Source organism: Phoxinus phoxinus, assembly GCF_949152265.1.
Source record: "Phoxinus phoxinus genome assembly, chromosome: 1".
NCBI lineage: Eukaryota > Metazoa > Chordata > Actinopteri > Cypriniformes > Leuciscidae > Phoxinus > Phoxinus phoxinus.
Window position 1 is genome coordinate 38,473,273 of NC_136876.1, and position 5,882 is coordinate 38,479,154.

General features: G+C 33.6%; 1 long non-coding RNA gene across 2 annotated transcripts; it reads right to left on the reverse strand.

Annotated features, from left to right (window-relative positions):
- Positions 1-1,596: 1,596 nt before the first annotated feature.
- LOC307002644 lies at positions 1,597-4,784 on the reverse strand. Of its 2 annotated transcripts, none has more exons than XR_013798511.1 (6): positions 4,701-4,724; positions 3,947-4,007; positions 3,786-3,843; positions 3,634-3,689; positions 3,395-3,535; positions 1,597-3,219 (listed from the first exon to the last, which is right to left on the reverse strand). It is a non-coding gene; the product is annotated as an uncharacterized lncRNA (long non-coding RNA). The 2 variants fall into 2 exon arrangements; XR_013798512.1 differs by having other exon boundaries at positions 1,635-3,219; positions 3,790-3,843; positions 4,701-4,784.
- Positions 4,785-5,882: the final 1,098 nt, after the last annotated feature.

Below are 5,882 nucleotides of genomic sequence, written 5' to 3' on the forward strand. Positions count from 1 at the left end.
CAAACTAACACAGGTCGTAACAACATCGGTCCGTATTGTGCATGTCAAATAAAACCAGTCATATCAATAAATATATAAATTATTATATTTTTTGTTTCAGTATTTATTTATTTATCCTTATTAATTTAGTTTAAAATACAGTTTCTGAATGTTATTTAGATATTAAAAAACACCTATGATTTTTGTTTATAAATATTCATAATGAAATATCGTATTTAATGGAATTATGGAAATACATTTTTACTGTTAGTTATGAGGCTAAATCATTTAGAATAAGGATAAACTGAAATTTACCGTATTTCAACAACTTCTGCTAAAGAATTTGAAGGCTGCTATTCGAATATTGAGGGTAAACATCATATTATGCTACGCATTATTTTACAGAGAGCTTACAACCTACTAGATAACTAGCCATGCTTTAAGAACAAATGGTGCGACCGAATAAAGTTAGATACAAACTAGTTAATAGTTAAAGCCTCTAGAGTGGAGTTTTTGTTCCAATTTAAGTAAGTACGAATGGTTCAACCCTATACCCTAGATCATTGGTATTTAAGCCCTGAACTTGTTCTGCTTTTGCGATGTCTTGTTTTTACCTCGGCTGACAATTCTGAGCGTTTCTATTGTTTTCATACTTTGGCTTGTTGATCTGGGACTGTTGTTTGCTGCCTGCATATTTACTTTGTACTGTCCGCCTGGATTACTGATTGCTGTCTGCCTACCGACTCGGGCTTGTTTATCTGGATTACTGATTTTTCGCTGCCTGCCCTGACCATCGTCAGTTTTTTTCCTATCATTTGCTGGATTCTCCCATTGTTATTATTTGACTGTCATTTTGTTACCCATGTACCCATGTACCCATGTACTGCCTGTTTCACCCATCTGTGTGCTCGAATAAAGCTGCAAATGGATCATTACTCAAACATTTATTGGTGGGTATCACATGAATAATATTGTACCATAATGATATAAAAATAAAAAGAGAAAGAAAATATATTCCCTTCTTTGCTATTAATTAAATCATACAAAATAAAAATTAAAACAAACAATTTGAAAATAATGAAAATGGGCTTGAAAGAAAACAAAGACATAGATAAATGGTCAAATTACTTACTGAGTGATAATTCAAATAATAATGAATGTGTTTGTCAGGAGTTATGTTGCAATGTTGAAAAAACACTTCTTAAAATTGAAATGATTTCTGTAAATCCAGTGATCAAATGCTTTGTGTTCTCTATTTCCCATGCAATTATAGACTAGTGGCTGGTCTGTGTGTCCAATTTCACAAAACTAGAAGACTTTCTGGCCGTATAAGTGATATAGTTTTATCGAAAGAAAAATTTAAAACCTATATAGTAACGAAAGATGTACTTCCATTGTGTGAGTATTATGTAGCATGTAATCATATAGTAATCAATGAAAAAGTAACTGTAGTCTGATTATGATTATTCTAAAATGAATAACAAACTAATTACAAGAACATTTTAGGAATCTGCTTATGTAATTTAGATGTAGTCAGTTACAACCCAGCAAAATAAGCTGAACTGCTACACTTTTTGACTAACTTTATGACTAACACAGGTCTATATGTGTCCGCACACACACTCAAAAAAATATTTAACCCCAAAAGTTAAAACTTATGTATTTCAATTACATGTCAATTTTCCATCCAATTTAATCACATAAATCCAACGTAAAAGTTAGCATTTTATTTAAACTTCACCATCATGTTCAGTTGACGTGAATGAATTAAATAGTTGTTATGTGAACCGATGAACTTTGATTTAAGATTGTGTATTAAATAAACTTTACTCATTTAAAATACATTGTTGTTATTTGCTTTATATAACTATCTTACATTTCCTTAATTCTATTAAATAAACGGTCAAAAACATGTTAAATTTTCAAACATTTATTGTGTGCAATTGCTCCATAAGTCAAAAGAAACATCCAGTCTGACAAAAGAAACTAAAAAACCCAAGCAGGACATAATACAGCACTTTACAAATTAATACAACTGTTTTGGTTTTATGCATCCTCCCAAACTGTTCTTTCTGTGGTTATTACTCATGTTACACTTTTTAGTTTTAAACCTGTGTGCCAAGTAACAGGGATCCAAATTTCAACATCAAACATTTTCACATTTTCACGGTTAACATTTTGATATCACTGCATAGTACAGTAATCAATTTGTGTTTTCTTCTGATTATTTTCTTTAAAATTATCTATTTTTCTTATATGCCAAAAATCATTAGGATATTAAGTAAAGATCATGTTCCATGAAGATATTTAGTAAATTTCCTACCGTAAATATATAAAACATTTATTTGTGTGAGTGAATACAGCACAATCGTGAACATAAATGCACAACTTTAAAGGCAATTTTCTCAACGTTTAGATAGTTTTGCCAAATATTGTCACATCCTAACAAACCATACATCAATGGAAAGCATATTTATTCAGCTTTCATGTGATGTATAAAACTCAAGTTCAAAAAATTTACCCATGTGACTGGTTTTGTGGTCCAGGGTCACATATAACATATACCACGGTTTCACATTTCAACATTTAGGCCAGAAATAATTGTCCTACTCACTGCTGAACTTGATTTCAGCTCTCTGAAGCTGAATTTCTGTTCTTGGCTATAACAGTCTCGGCCTTGCTGCAAAACGAGTCATCAGATAAGTTCCTGGACTGAGCCAATAGTACAAGGGCTAACATCTCTCGTGTCAAGAGTATCAGAGCTACAAAAGCAGGAATGGTGCATTAGGTACGCAGTCTCTTGTTGGAGTTAGTGTCATCAGTCCGTTGAAAAATTCCTTTCAGGGCATCCCTGTCTTAACAGCTGAAAAAGTTTTCAATCTCCCTTCAGTTGTTGAAAACATCTAGGCAAGAAGTGAATGTCCTATTCACTGAAAAGTTTTAATTTTAAGTGCATGAACCTTTGTGGAAAGCTTGCTGCCATCCAAATTCATCAGTACCTTTTGAAAGAATTCAAACGAGTTTGAAACTTGAGGGTAGCTTAAGTTGAGAGCGTAGATCAGTCCAAACAGCATTACCAATCCAAAGGAAACTCTTTAAGTGCTGTAGTAGCTGCACACCCTCTATCACTACTCCAACATCCTCTGGCTCGTCCTCAGCACCATCACCTTTTTTACAGATCACAAAAAGCCCCAGAATGGTCTCTGAAATCCCTCTCTCAGCTTATTCTGGATTGCAGTCCTAAGCCAAAACAAAAAAACAATTTACATTTTTATTAATTAACACTGATAAACACTGATTATAGTGTGTATATATATATATATATATATATATATATATATTATTTTCTTTTCTTTTTTTTTCTTTATATATACAATGTGTAATTAGTTATAAAATAAAATGCAGTTTACCTCACCTTGTCTGCAATTGCCATATTGTGTGATATCTTCTGTCCAGAAGCACCACCTCTGCTGTTGAAAACCTTGAGATTTAGTGCACCTGTCCAGCTGCGCCAAGAACTTTGACATAAGTGGCACAGTTGTTATCCTGCATTTATCTGAGGAAAAAAAGGGAAATAAAGATGGGCATGACAATAGGTATATTGTGGAGGAATTCATAATAATTTATTCTTGTGTAAATATCAATAACACTTACTTAATTTACTGTGAGCAGTGCAGGCCCCCTGGTTTGTAAATCAGACACCAATTGTCCTAAAAGTGCAAAGACAATTACTATATACACAAAGATGCCTGAACCTAGCCCCAAAATGCCCATGTTTAAGCTTAGAATGTTTCAATAACTCATACCTACTGGATAATTCTGTGCCACACACTTTACATGCCCACATTCCCAAAACTCTCATATCTGAAATTCAAAAAAAGAGAGAGAAAACAACAGATATCACACTTTTGCAAATAAATTAAACAAGTCAAGATTAATTTTATTACAAAGAAAAAAATACACATACCGTAATTGAGTGATTGTGCCAAACCGGAGCCAGAAATGTTGTAATTTTGTCGATGAGAACTCTGAAATAGCAAAGACATATAGCCTAGTTTATTTATTTTTTTAACTTTAATGAAATTACAACTCAGCATGAAAAATGAAAGCATGCTCTACTTAATGGAATCCTTTTAACCTTTGCATGTAGATAACTTTAATATAGACTACGGTCGATTAAGTATGTTTGTGCAACGTTTTGGCATTTTCAAAGGATTTTTAAAGCAATGTAAAAAGTAGGCCTAACGTTAATTAGATGACAAGTTGTTATACAAAAAATGACGCACATATAGTCAGTCGACCATCTTAAAATGATCAAAGTTACAAATATTTTTCAAGATATTTGTTTTAACGAGAAATCCTATACAATTGTAACGTTACCTACATAACCTTCAAATAGGCCTAACGTTACGTTCGTTCGATTGACTGATTGTGCAAGTTTGTAAATCGAGATCACGGAGCCGTTATCAAAAATCATACGTGTAATCTGCCTAAATGCAAAAATAATACACCTAGTCAGTCAACAATAAATCTTAATAAATAGCAGTTAACGTTAACTTACTGTTTATATAGGCTAACGTTAACTGGAAAGGCCGGAAAAGTTCATTCGTCTGAAGTGCAGTCACGGCGAAACTAAGATATTTATTTAATCAGATCGATTAAATTATACAAATAGTTGATGTTGAAGTCCAAATCATTTATAAATATAGAAAATATCTTACCTTTTCGAGTATTCCGCATGTTCACGCAAATCATTGGCGTCGAGTCTTGAAAATGCGCCTCCACCGACTTGCCGCCTTCAGAGTGTTTTTTTTTTTTTTTTTTTTTACTCTAATGCGCATGCGCACCATCTGAAATTGCCCCTTATGGCAACAAATCAAGTATAGTTTATGTAATTTGATCAATTTGGACTTGGATCCATTACATTCATGTTGTGTAAGAGTAATTCGCAACAATAATGGTTATTTTATACATATTTAAATATATTTTATTTAAATTGTTTGCTTAAATTCAATTAGTGGCCAGAATCATTTTTTTGAGTGCATAATTACATATTACGTCTGAATAACTTCTTGAAATGGAATGACAACTTAAAATCCATTAATACCACCCGCATCAATAATTTATCGACTTCCACATGAATAAATAATTTCATCCACACTCCTGCTCTGCTGCAGATGATGACTGTCAGTGGATGTTATTGACTTTATTCTGTCAAACTACTTTTTAATGCGGTTTGACAGTCCATAAGCAAGAGAATGACCTCAACGCCTACTTCAGATATCCTTTGGCCACTTCACTCTTATGAATGTGAACTGAATGTGATCATGCAAGAATCATGCCAGTACGACTCTCAATGCATCTTTATTGATTTTATGTCACAAATAGGAATAGCCTGTGAAAAGAATGAGAATGTGTTTTACCTGTGCCTCAGGTAACACTGCTGAATGTGAATGAACATTTCCATGAATAATTCTTCTGCCGTTTGGAAGGACACAAACACCAGGAGGCAAAGGGTGCCAGAGTCAAATCTCTTGCTCTTCTATCTTCTCTCATTGTCATGATCTTGCTGTTTTTCGAGAGTACCAGAGCACCTGGACTTCTTAGATTTAGAAGCAACCAGGAGAAGCACATCGTTTCTTATTGGATTATGCACCAATTTCCGGTCAATTGTCTTAGAGATTTACAGACACACAGAACAACAGCAAAATACTGAAGTGCTTTGCTGTACTGACTGCTATAAACTGGAGGTTTAAGTTGTAGAAGTATCCTCAGGTATTACGTGTAGCAGAGTCTCCATTCCAGGCCTGAAGTTGACAAATGACACCATCTTGAGACAGACAGGTACTATATAAGAATAGCAGCAGTCTATTAGAAAATAGGGCCATGAAGATGGAGGAGAA